This window comes from Plecotus auritus (assembly GCF_963455305.1).
Source record: "Plecotus auritus genome assembly, chromosome: 6".
NCBI classification, from domain to species: domain Eukaryota; kingdom Metazoa; phylum Chordata; class Mammalia; order Chiroptera; family Vespertilionidae; genus Plecotus; species Plecotus auritus.
Window position 1 is genome coordinate 40,792,120 of NC_137773.1, and position 12,021 is coordinate 40,804,140.

Genomic DNA, 12,021 nt, shown 5'->3' on the forward strand with positions numbered 1-12,021 from the left:
AAACATGCTGTAATTAAAGAAAAGTTATTGTGGTCAAGAACACATACATAGAATTTACCGTCTAACCATTTTTAAGAGTGCAGTACGTTAGTGTTAACATATGTCCAGTGTTGTGCACATGTCTCCAGAACCTTTTCATCTTGCAAAATTGGAAACTTTATCCATGGACAGCCCTCTCTTCCCCCTCCCCCAGCCCCCCAGAAACCACCATCCTACTTTCTGTTTCTAAGACTTTGCTTATTTTAGATATCGCAGATGAGTGGAATCTTGCAGTATCTGTCCTCTTGTGAGTGGCTTATTTCACGTAGCACAATGTCCTCAAAAGTTCCCCCCTATTGGTGAAGTGACCATTTCCTTCTTTTTAAAGGCTCAGTAAATATTCCACTGTATGTGCACACCACATATTCTTCATCCATTCATCCATCTGGTGGTGGATACTGAGTTGCTTCCACCTCTTGGCTATTGTGAATAATGCTATAAACATGGGGGAGCAAGTATCTCCTCAAGATGCTGTTTTCAACTCTTTTGGATAAATACCCATAAGTGAGAATGCAGGGTCATTTGGCAATTCTATTTTTAATTTGTTGAGGCCCGCCCTTACTATTTTCTATAGTGGCTACACCATTTTACATTCCCACCAACAGTGTACAAGGGTTTCAATTTCTCCACATCCCCACCAACATCTGTTATTTTCTGTTTGTTTGGTGTTTTTTTTGTTTTGTTTGTTTTTTGGATACTGGCCATCCTAATGGATGTGAGGTGATATCTCATTGTGGTTTTAATTTGCGTTTCCTTAATAATAAGTGATGTTAAACATCTTTGCATATACCTGTCAGCTATTTGTACATCTTCTTTGTAGAAATGTCTATTCAAGTCCTTTGCCCATTTTTTAGTTGGATTGTTTGTTTTTGTCACTGAGTTGTAGTTCTTTTTGTTTTCCTTTGGTTAATCCTCACCTGAGGATACTTTTCCCATTGATTTTTAGAGAGAGTGGAAGGGATGGAGTGAGAGGGAGAAAGAGAGCGAAACATTGTGTGAGACACATGGATCAGTTGCTTCCTGTACCCGACCCAACTGGGCCTGGGGATTGAACCCAAAGCCCGGGCATTGCCCTTGATTGGGAATCAAACACAGGGCCCCTTGATGCCTGGGCCAGTCTCCAACCATTGAGCAACACTGGCCAGGGCTGAAGGAGTTCTTTGTATATTTTGGATATTAACCCCTTATCAGGTATATGGTTTGCAAATATCTTCTCCCATTCTGTAGGTTACCTTTTCATTCTATTGTTTCCTTTGCTGTACAGAAGTTTCATTTTTTAATTTTTAAAGCCTCACCCAAGCACATGATAGAGAGAAGAAAGGAGAGAGAGAGAGAGAGAGAGAGAGAGAGAGAGAGAGAGAGAGAGAGAGAGAGAGAGAAACATCGATGTGTACATGCCCCAACCAGGGATCGAACCTTCAGCTCAGATATGTGCCCTGACCAGGAACTGAACTGGCAACATTTTGGTACACAGGATGATGCTCAACCATCTGAGCCACTCAACCAGGCTGTGCAGACGTTTTGAAGTTTGATGTCTCCCAATTTTTCTATTTTTGTTTTTGTTGCCTTTTAAATCTTTGAGTTCTTTTGTTTATGGTGTAAGGTGAGGTCCCAATTCATTCTTTTGTCTGTGGTTATCCAGTTTTCCCAACACCATTTGTTAAGGATATTATCTTTTGTGTAGCCAGACTTGGCACCTTTGTCAGAGATGATTTGACCACATAAGTGATGCAAACCGGAGCACTGCGAGCAGGAATTCATGCTGGTTGCAGTCTTTATTGTCCCTGATACCAGACGCAGCCCCCAGGTTTCATGCTGGAATTGCCCAGGTCCATGTTGACTTGGTAACAAGATTCTGGCACCCATAACAGACAACAGCTCACACTGCAAGGGACGTGTAGCTGATGAAGGGGTTCCAGGCCCACTATACCTGCTGAGGCCTGGGACTCCCTTCCTACTGGTGGGCTCTGGAGGCCCCTTTATCGGACTCTCTTTCCAGAACTCCGGGAGGAGAGTTGAGGTCAAGTGATTCAAATCCTCCAGACCTTCAGCCTGAGCTCCCTAATGTTGCCTGGGCCTCAGAGCCATTGTGGAGGTGCACTTGAATGGAAAAGTCAGGGGAGGTCCCCAGATTTGAGTTTCTAAGACCAAATCATTAAAACATCTCTTCCAAATATAAATTAAAATCACAGCGAGATATCACCTGTCAGAAGGGCTATCATCAATGAACAAGTGTCGGTGAGGCCCTAGCTGGTTTAGCTCAGTGGATAGAGCATTAGCCTGTGGACTGAAGGGTCCTGGTTTGATTCTGGTCAAGGGCACATGCCCACGTTGCGGGCTTAATCCCCAGTAGGGGGCGTGTGGGAGGCAGCCAATCAGTGATTCTCTCTCATCATTGACGTTTCTATCTTGCCCTATCCCTTCCTCTCTGAAATCAATAAAAAAAATTATTAATTAAAAAAAAAGTGTTGGTGAGGAATGGAGGAAAGGGAACCTTCATGCATTGTTGGTGAATATGCAAATTGATGCAGCCACTATGGAAAATGTATGGAGGTTCCTCAAAAAATTAAAAGTAGAGCTACCATATGACCCAGCAATTCCACTTATCTGAAAAAACCAAACTACTAATTTGAAAAGATATACACATCCCTATGTTCATTGCAACATTATTTACAATAGCCAAGATATGGAAACAACCCAAATGTCAAGCGATGGATAAATGGATAAAGAAGATGTGGTACATATATACCATGGAATATTACTCAGCCATAAAAAACGAAAGATAACCATTTGTGACAACATGGATGGCTCTAGAGGGTGAAAGAAGTGAAACAAATTAAAAATAGAATTGCCAAATGACCCTGCAATCCCACTTATACTACATGAAAGAAGTCAGACAGAGGAAAACAAATATTGTTTGATTTCACTTACATGTGAAAGCTAAAAAACAAAATAAACAATACAGAAACAAACTCATAGGTACAGAGAAAAAAACTGATGGCTGCCAGAGAGGAGGGTGTTGGGGGTTGGGTGAACAAGGTGACAGGATTAAGAAGTACAAATTGGTAGTTACAAACTAGTCATGGGATGTAAAATACAGCACAGGGAATATAGGCAATAATAATGTAATAACTATGTACAGTACCACAAGGGGAGTAGACTTATTGGGGTGATCACTTCATAAATCACCTAAATGGCTAATCACTATGTTGTAACCCTGACACTAATATATTGTATGTCAATTGTAATCAGGAAAAAATGTTAAAAATAATTTCTGCAGATAATTTTGTTTTACAAGTATCAGTCCACCCGGGGATGGAGTGATCTTCCTGCTCATTTCCAGCCTGGCCTAACAAAGCCCTCTGTTCCTCAGAGGAGGGAGTCAGGTCCTGGGCACACCTCGTGGGCCCAGGGAACATGGTACTCTTGGGGGGCACTGACTCCCCAAGAGGCTGGCCAGCTGGTGGGCTGCTTGGGCTGGGCCAGCACTGCGAGCCACGTTGTCCTTTGGGAATTAAAACCACAGCCCCTTGTTCAGCAAATACAGCTCATTCCCAAGGGGCGTATGTCCCCGCAGGCGTCTTCCATCATCCACTACACTGCAGGGAGCCTGATGGTCCCGAGCCCCGATGTTTGTTGGGAAGTCCCAAAGCAGTTTGGAAAAGCAATGCCACAGGCTGTGGGACTGTAGAGCAAATGTTTGCTTAGAACCGGGATGTTTGTTTAGAACCAGCAACTTCTGCTGCTAAGTGAGACAGGTCCCTACTGCCCCAATGACCAGATGACCAGACCTGGCCAGCCTGCCTTGACATCGTCTCATTTAGTGACCAAATGAACAGAGCCCATGGCAAGGTGAGGGGGGCGGGGAGCTGGCAGGTGGTCCCCACCTCACATTCACAGAGTCTCACATGTGGACACCGATGTTCTCTCCAAAGGAACGATAGTCCTGGGCAGCCACACAGCCCCTGACAGTGTTTAATAAAACAAGAGTCTGGCGGCACCATTTATTGAGTGTTTATGCTTGGTAGTAATCTCAACTCCATGTTAACTCATATATGCCTCAAACCTATAAGGAAGGCTGTTATTATCATCTCCATTTTATAGATGTAGAAACCGAAGCACAAAAGAGGAACTGATTGTCAAAGTCAGACAGCTGTCCTGGCGGGGGTGGGGGGGTGGGGGGGGGGGCCGTGCAGCTGCCGCACCCTGCCGCCTGCCTCCCGCTCAGGCAGATGGTCACTGAAGGGGAGTGGTTACAGTAGCCCACCATTTCTATAACCACTTCTTGGCATTTATTATTATTTTTTCAATATATCGGGTACCATACAAAATGGAAGGGGCCCAGAGATGGCTCTCAGAGGTCCATGCATTAAAAGGCCACATGCCACTGCCCACACTAGAGGCCCCAACAACGTGTGCCTGCTTTTGACATGTGCTCCTCACACCATCCGAAATGCCTGCACTTTCCAGGCTGGTTCCTCCCCTGAGTCAGTGGGAGCTTTAATAAAGCATTTAAAACGAGATCAAGGGGTCCAGACCTACTACTCACGTTGGTGGCACACCAGACCCAGACTGGGGGTGGGCGAAGAGAGCCTGGGGAGGGGGCGGCCGCTGACATGTTGGAAACCTGTGCAGGCCACGAGCTGAGTGCTTCTGCTGCCTCGCGAGAGAGATGTGGACATGATTGGCTTCACTAAAAGAAGAGAGCTGAGACCCAAAGGTGAGGTGACCTGTCCTAGCTGAAGAGCAAGTCAGGAGCCAGGAGTGGGGCCCTGGGCTGCCAGGGCTCTTGCTGGCACCAATGCTGTCCTCCTAAGTGCGTCTCTTTGGGGAAATGGACCATGGTGTAGGCACCAGGACTGAAAATCAGAATGTGTCTCCTAGAGGTTAGCAACCTGGCTGGCTGAGGATAGAGGACATGGGCTGGCATGTGGCACTGCCTGTGGGGAGGCACTGGTGGGTAGGGGCCTGTGGTCTGGGCAGCTGGAAGGGGTGTGGGCAGGCCAGCTGTGTGCAGCCATCAGGATTCCCAAACCCACCTGGCCCCCAGGGCTCCTGCCTGTGGTGACACTGGGGACTGCCTGGGGCCATCTCCCATTCATTCAGAGGCCACAGTCTGGTCAGAGATGCCCGGGTGTCCCCAGACACAAGTGGCCCCTTTCTGTCTGTCCCGAGGTCCTGTGCCACTCGGCCGGGGTATGGGACTGGCCTGACTCTGGAGGGTGCTTGCTGGGCAGGGGCTTCGGGAGCAGTGCCTGGAAAGCTGCGAGCCTCCCACTGAGCGGCAGCTCCCTTCTGTGGACCCAGGTCCTGCGTGCAGCTGGAGGCCAGCCTTCTGCAGTGGGAAGGTCGTTCCCAGAGCTGGAATGCTGCGGGGAGCAAGGAAGGTGGCCCCTGCTGGCGAACCTGCCATGTGCCAGGCTTTGTGCTGGGGGTTGCACAGATGTCTGCTCATTTATTCTGCTCAGCGCCCCTGCCAGGGAGGTGGCATCCACCTTACGCTACAGAAGTAAAAGAGGCTCAAAGGGAAAGGACTTGTCCCGTCACACAGCCGGTATGGAGCAGAGCTGGGATGCAAACCTAGCTGTGTCTAATTCCCAAGCACTTGCCTCGTTTCCGTAAAAGAAATGAGGACTGCCTGGCCTCCCCTCTAGTCGGATGCCATCGTCTGGCCCGAGACCCCTGGGTGCCCTATCCTAGGTCCACCCAGCTCTGTGACGGGGGAGGGCCGGGGTTATTTTCCAAAGTGCTGGGGGAGGGTGCTCCAGCACATCCGTTTCAGATTCAGTGAGGCTGGAGTGACCGGAGCATTTGCATTTTTATTACGTTCACATGGGGATGTGCTGTTGCTGTGGGTCTGGGAAACACACTTGAAACCACTTGGTTTCCTTTCTCTCTCTCTTTAAATATGATTTTCTTTCTTACAACGTATTTCAAGCCTCATGTACTTTACTTGATGCCAGTTGCCTTGGGTGTTCAGGGGTTGGGAGGCTGGAGCCAAGCTGTGAGTGTACAATACCCAGGGACACCAGTTCTGGGTTCATAAACCACCAGCAATTATTTCTACTACTGCTGCCACAAGGGCTACTGCGGCGTACACCGCTGGAGCACGGACTGTGTGCCAGGTCACATCCATCCTAATGCAATTTTCACAGCTACCTCCAGCTCATTTTATTGAGGAGGAAACCGGATCCAGAGAGGGCCAGTCCCTGGCTGGAGGTCACACAGCTTCAAGTAGCAAGACTGAAATTTGGCCCCAGGTGGTCTGGTGCCAGGGTTCACACTCTGAGCCACAGGCTGTTCTGCCTCAGGACTAGATGAGATGGAACAGAAGCCCCTCACCAATTACAGTGGGAGGTGGTTGAATGGCCTAAACCAGAGCTCTTAGTCTACACCCGACCCCATTTCTCTGTCTGAATCCCTGTCCCTGTGAACAGCATCACCACCTACCAGCCCTCGGGAGAGTGGGTGGATCCATCCCATCCACACTTCCTGAGCACCGCCTCTAAGTACAAGAGGTGCCCGGCTGCCACCCTATGTGGCTGGCCACGCCTCGGTCCTGTCCTGGTGTTCTAAGTGTATTACTGTGACCCTAAAACAACCCCGGGCAGTGGGCACTATTATCCCCATTTTACAGCTGTGGAACTGCAGCACCACGCGGTTAACTCACCCCAAATCACAGTCAGGAAGAGAAAGAACAAGTACGGCACCGCATCTCTCTGTGAACCGACGGTGGCAGCCTCCTCCCTCCCTGGCTTCCCCGTTTCCTTCCTTCTCTCCCCCACAGTCAGGGCAGTCCTTCTGAACCACAGATTGGATCCTGTACTTCCTTTTAAAGCCACCCACGAGCTCCTCACTGTTCTCAGGACACAGTCTGAGCTCCTTGGCCAAGGCCATTCCAGGCTGACCCCGACTTCCCTCTCTGGCCTGCTCTGCCCAGCCCCTACTTGTCTTCCATATATCACTCCTGGCCCACCTTTTGCCAGAACACCTGGCCCAGGACAAATCACTGCCCCTGAGCTGGGTTGCTCATGTCTCCAATGTTCCTTCTCTCATTTCTTGCCAGGAAAACTCCTACTCATCCTTCAAAACCCAGCTAAGACATGAACCCTCCTCTGGGAAGTCTTCCTGGATGCCCACTCTTGGGCTACAGATATTTACTTGCACTTGGTCCACAGGGATGGAGCTGTCAGCCCATCTGTGAGCCCCACAAAGCAGGGACCACATGCAATTTGCCTTGGTCCTCTGAGAGGCTGGCCCGGGCTAAACTGGACTAAGGTAAATGGTCATGAGTGACCACACCAAGAGGCTCTGGATTCTGGTGTCCATTGGCGGCTGTGTCTGGGTCTGATCATTGCTGGGCATTAGGAAAGGAGATGAGATCTTTTCTTTTCTTTTTTTTAAAAAAAAGTATTTTATTGATTTTTTACAGAGAGGAAGAGAGAGGGATAGAGAGAAACATTGATGAGAGAGAAACATTGATCAGCTGCCTCCTGCACACGCCCTACTGGGGATGTGCCCACAACCAAGGTGCATGCCCTTGACTGGAATCGAACCTGGGACCCTTCAGTCCGCAGGCCAACACTCTATCCACTGAGCCAAACCGGTCAGGGCTAGATCTTTTCTTCCTTATGCCTGTTCCCCTCTGCCCACTGGGCTGGGAATATGCCAGTTTATGAACCAAGGGCAAGTGGCTATAGTCTTTCAAGCCAGGGCTGTTAGAAACCCTGGGGGCAGACCTTGCCCGGGTGAACTGCTCCTAACCATTCTCTGGGGAGTGCCTGAGCCCCCAGATAATTAGCCGCATGTGTGTGGGGGATAGGCCTGGTTTATTTCCCAAGGATTTATGAGAAGGGGCGTATTCTCACTGACCTCCGTTTCAGGAAAGGCCTCTTTCTGGAACACTTGCCGAATATCAACAGTAAAGCACATATGCTCGTAGCAAGCCTGCCTGACAGCGTCATTCCCGCCATGTGTTTCTTGTCTCGTTCGCATTTTAGCATTCGCTTTGGGGACCGCATGCATTTCTGAAGGTCCCTGAACACAGCTCCGAGCGGAGCACTTATAATTTACCCTTCATGAAAGCCATCACTGCTCTTTCCAAACATACTTGGAAGTGGGTTCAAAGTTTATTTAGAGAAAAAAAATACATTTTTAATAGACACAAAGAGAGTGTTTGTGAATTCTTTTTTCCAAGCCCTCCTCCTTGGGACCTTGGGAACGACTCCTTCGGCTCACAGACACTGACATCCCCAGAGCGGACCGTGAACGTGTGAACACGGGTCATCTGTCCTCTCAGGCATTTCTCCAGTTTATTCTCTGTTTATTCACCTGTTATGCTGTTTCTCCCTCCACCCCACCTTCTCATTCTCTTCCTTCTACTCATGCACTCTCACCTCATCATTGCCCATCCATCCATTTATCCTGCTGTAGAAAAACTACTCAATACATAGTTTTGGGTGCACGAATGACTTTATTCATCCAGGCAGTCAAATATTTATCTGTATATTTATCATTCACCCACCCACTAGATTATTAATCTTTGTTCATTCATCCTTGAGATCATCCATCCATCCATCCATCCGTCCATCCACCCAACATTGATTCACTCTGTGCCAGGCTCAGGGGATACTCAGATGAGTACATCTGGTTCTTGCCCTTGAGCGGCTCACAAGGAGCTGGGAGATGACATGCAAACAATCAATTACAATGGAGCGTGGGAACCGATCGTAGAGAGATGTGCAGGAGCTGCGGGGCCCGGAATGGCAATGGATGCTGGGAATGGTTCAGTACAGAAGGGGAGATGGAGCGTCCACAGATTAAAAACCTGTTCGTCTTCCCTGTCTCCCAGAACCAATGTGGCAGCAGCTTGGGGTGAGCGGAGTCAACGGCCACTCCAAGACCTGAAATTCCACCCGTGCCTTGCGGACATTTTCCGTCAGAGACTACCTCCTAGCTGGGACTGCTCAGATATGGCACTGCCTTAGTGATCCTTACAGCAATCCCGCATCTCCATTCTGCAGAGCGGGAAACGGGCTCAGGAGAGGGGAGGAAGCTAAGAAGAGGCAGAGCCTACGGTACATATCAGAGTTTGAGAACTGGTAGTCAGTCCGTGTAGCCTACTGCAGCCGTTGCCGGTGGGTGGCCCTCAGGACAGCACCAGCCACTGACCTATCTGCTTCCACTCTGAAGTTTCTAGGGTGCTTGGGCCCCAGGCCTAATTCCTTGGGGTCACGGTTCTCCCTGCACCCCACATGTCCCAGAGCTAACCGGACACGCCTGGCATAGAAGTGTGATCCCTGTCAGGGAGACTGAGTGCTCAAAGGACCCCAAGAAGCCCTGCTATGTCAGTGCTTCTGTTCTCCTGGCCCCAGGTCCAGGGGCTGAGAACCAGGACCTTGTTTACAAGCAGGGACCACACGTGCCAAGCTCCAGGCTGTGGCCAGGCCTTGGGCTCTGGATTGGGCAGAGCGTGGCCGTGCTCCACAGAGAGATCCTGCAGCCATGGTCCTCAGCGCCGTGATCCTTCAGAGAGAGCATCGCGGGAGCTGGCTTGACTAACGCTGCCCTGCCTGGGCGAGGACGGCAGCGCAGCCCCTTCGTGGGGCCTCAGGAAGGAGTCATTTTACATTCAAGCCTTCACAGAAGTCTTTCATGTTATGTGGTGCATGTTCAATTAATTTATTTAAAAAAACCCAACAATAAAATAGCATTTGGTGAAGACACACAAATTGAACCAGCCCTAATCAGAACTAGTGCTAGATGCTTATCTCTGTAACCGAGGGACCTATTAAAAAGAGCCTGGGAGTTAAGGATGGGAGATAAATGTGTTCATTTATCTCTATTATTCCAGAAACCTGAGCTCTAAGGGCAAAGAGGTCAGGGGAGGAAGCCCAGCAACAAAGTTTAGGAAGTGGGGAAGTAGACGCATGAGGGATTACTGTGTGCGGAAACAGGACAGCTAAGATTTTAAGCCAGTAATGGAAAAGCTCAAGAGCAACACCCAACCTGCGTTGAGAACATCCAAAGCTCAGGAAGCAGCAGACCTGATGAGCTAGAAGCTAGATCAGGGGCCTCAAACTATGGCCCTTGGGTCAAATCTGGTCCACCATTGACTTTTTAAAAAATTGATTTTTAAAAAGAGAGGAAGGGAGAAGGAGAGGGAGAGAGAACGAGAGAGAGAGAGAGAGAGAGAGAGAGAGAGAGAGAGAGAGAGAGAGAGAGAGAGAGAGACATTGATGTGAGAGCAAAACACTGATCAGCTACCTCTGGGAATCAAGCCCGAAACCTGGGCATGTGCTCTGACTGGGACTCGAACAGGCAGCCCTTTGGTGCTCCAGATGACGCCCAATCCAATCAATTGAGCTGCATCGGCCAGGCCCCACCACTGATTTTTGTAAATAAAGTTTTACTTATGGATTGTCTATGGCTGCTTTTGTGCTACAACGACAGAGTTGAGCAGTTGTGACAGAGATGGTATTTGCCTCTGATCTGGACAGCTGCCCTTTCTTAAGCCGGGGGTTCATTTTCCGGAGAGAGGGGAGTAGAGTCTCTCGCTTGCAGGACGCCAGCGGCACAGTTGAGGGAGGAGTGCCATCAAGAGGAAGTTTATACACGAACCTGGAGGCCCCAAGAGCATTCCTTCCTCAGCGTGGCTCCCAAGACCAGGCGGCTGGTCTTTGCTTCCAGGCAGGAGATGGGAAGGCTCTTTCCCGGGAATCTGATGAGCACCGGAGAAAAGACCCAGCCGCTTACGCTCTGTGAAGCCACGATTGACTAGCCCGACCTGTGCCCCGAGCTGCCAGTCAGCTTTATAGTTTCCACTCTGAAAAATGAGCCAAAGGCACCAGACGTTTGAGAAGCCCTCTTGCATGAAAGACAGAGGGCAAAACAGGTGGCGAGAAGTATCTCAGAGGACAACGGCTTTCAGAAACAGAAAATTAAACCCCCCCACATCCCACAATTAAATGTTCAGAAGGAACGGCGGATATTATATCCATGAATTTAGATCAGGATGCTATTAAAAAGGAATATTCAGAGAACATTTGCACAAAATTTCTTGCAAATTAAAAACATGATAGCAGCGATTAAAATTTCATTGGAAACAGAGTTGCAAGAGAAAGGTGGGCCAAGTCTCCAAGTAAGTCAAGATGAACAGATGCAGAAAATTGGAAAAAAAGGTAGAGCTAGGTCAGGACATCAGGAACAGTCCAGGGATGGTCCTCCTCTCCCCGCCCCCGATAAGGAAACCTAGAGAGAGAGAGAACAGAGAAATTGGGAGGGAAAAATCATTACATAATTCAAGGAATTTGAATATATTGAGATTTCTTCCTGAGAGTCCAGCTCAGTGAAAGAAAACAGACATTGCTAAAGGCACTTTGCCTCAAAATCTCAGAACACAGGGTTTAAGGAGAAGATCCCAAACTACCAGGGAGAAAATAGCAGGCTTCCTGCAAAGACCTGAGAAAAAAGGAAGGCTTGGTCTTCTAATAGATAACGCCCAAAACGGAAAAATCAAAGTTGCAGCATACTCATGTTATTTAGAAGAAGGTGATAATTTTTAAAATTTTTTAAAATTGATTTAGATCAGGGAGGGGAAGGGAGGGAGAAATAGAAACATCCATGATGAGAGAGAACCATTGATCAGCTGCCTCCTGCACACCTCCTACTGGGGATTAAGCCAGCAACCCGGGCATGTGCCCTGACCCGGAATCAAACCATGACCTCCTGGTTCATAGGTTGATGCTCCACCACTGAGCCACGCTGGCTAGGAAGAGAGGAAGGTGATAGTTACCAACAGAAGCCCCGCTATTTGTCAGGTGCTGTGTCAGGGCCCGGGGATAAATGGGAGTGAGACAGGCCCTGCCCCACCATCATTACAGACTAGTGGGGGAGGCAGACCCTGCTGCTCCGATGATGTGCCAGATTCCAACCTGGTGAGTGCTGTGAAGGAAAAGTGCTGGTGTGCCCAGCCTGCCCGCA

At 49.0% G+C, this 12,021-nt stretch overlaps 1 protein-coding gene across 1 annotated transcript in view; it reads right to left on the reverse strand.

The window, feature by feature from the left end:
- The window catches only part of COL23A1 (collagen type XXIII alpha 1 chain), a 280,949-nt gene that overhangs the window by 66,021 nt on the left and 202,907 nt on the right, over window positions 1–12,021 (reverse strand). The window lies entirely within an intron of this gene.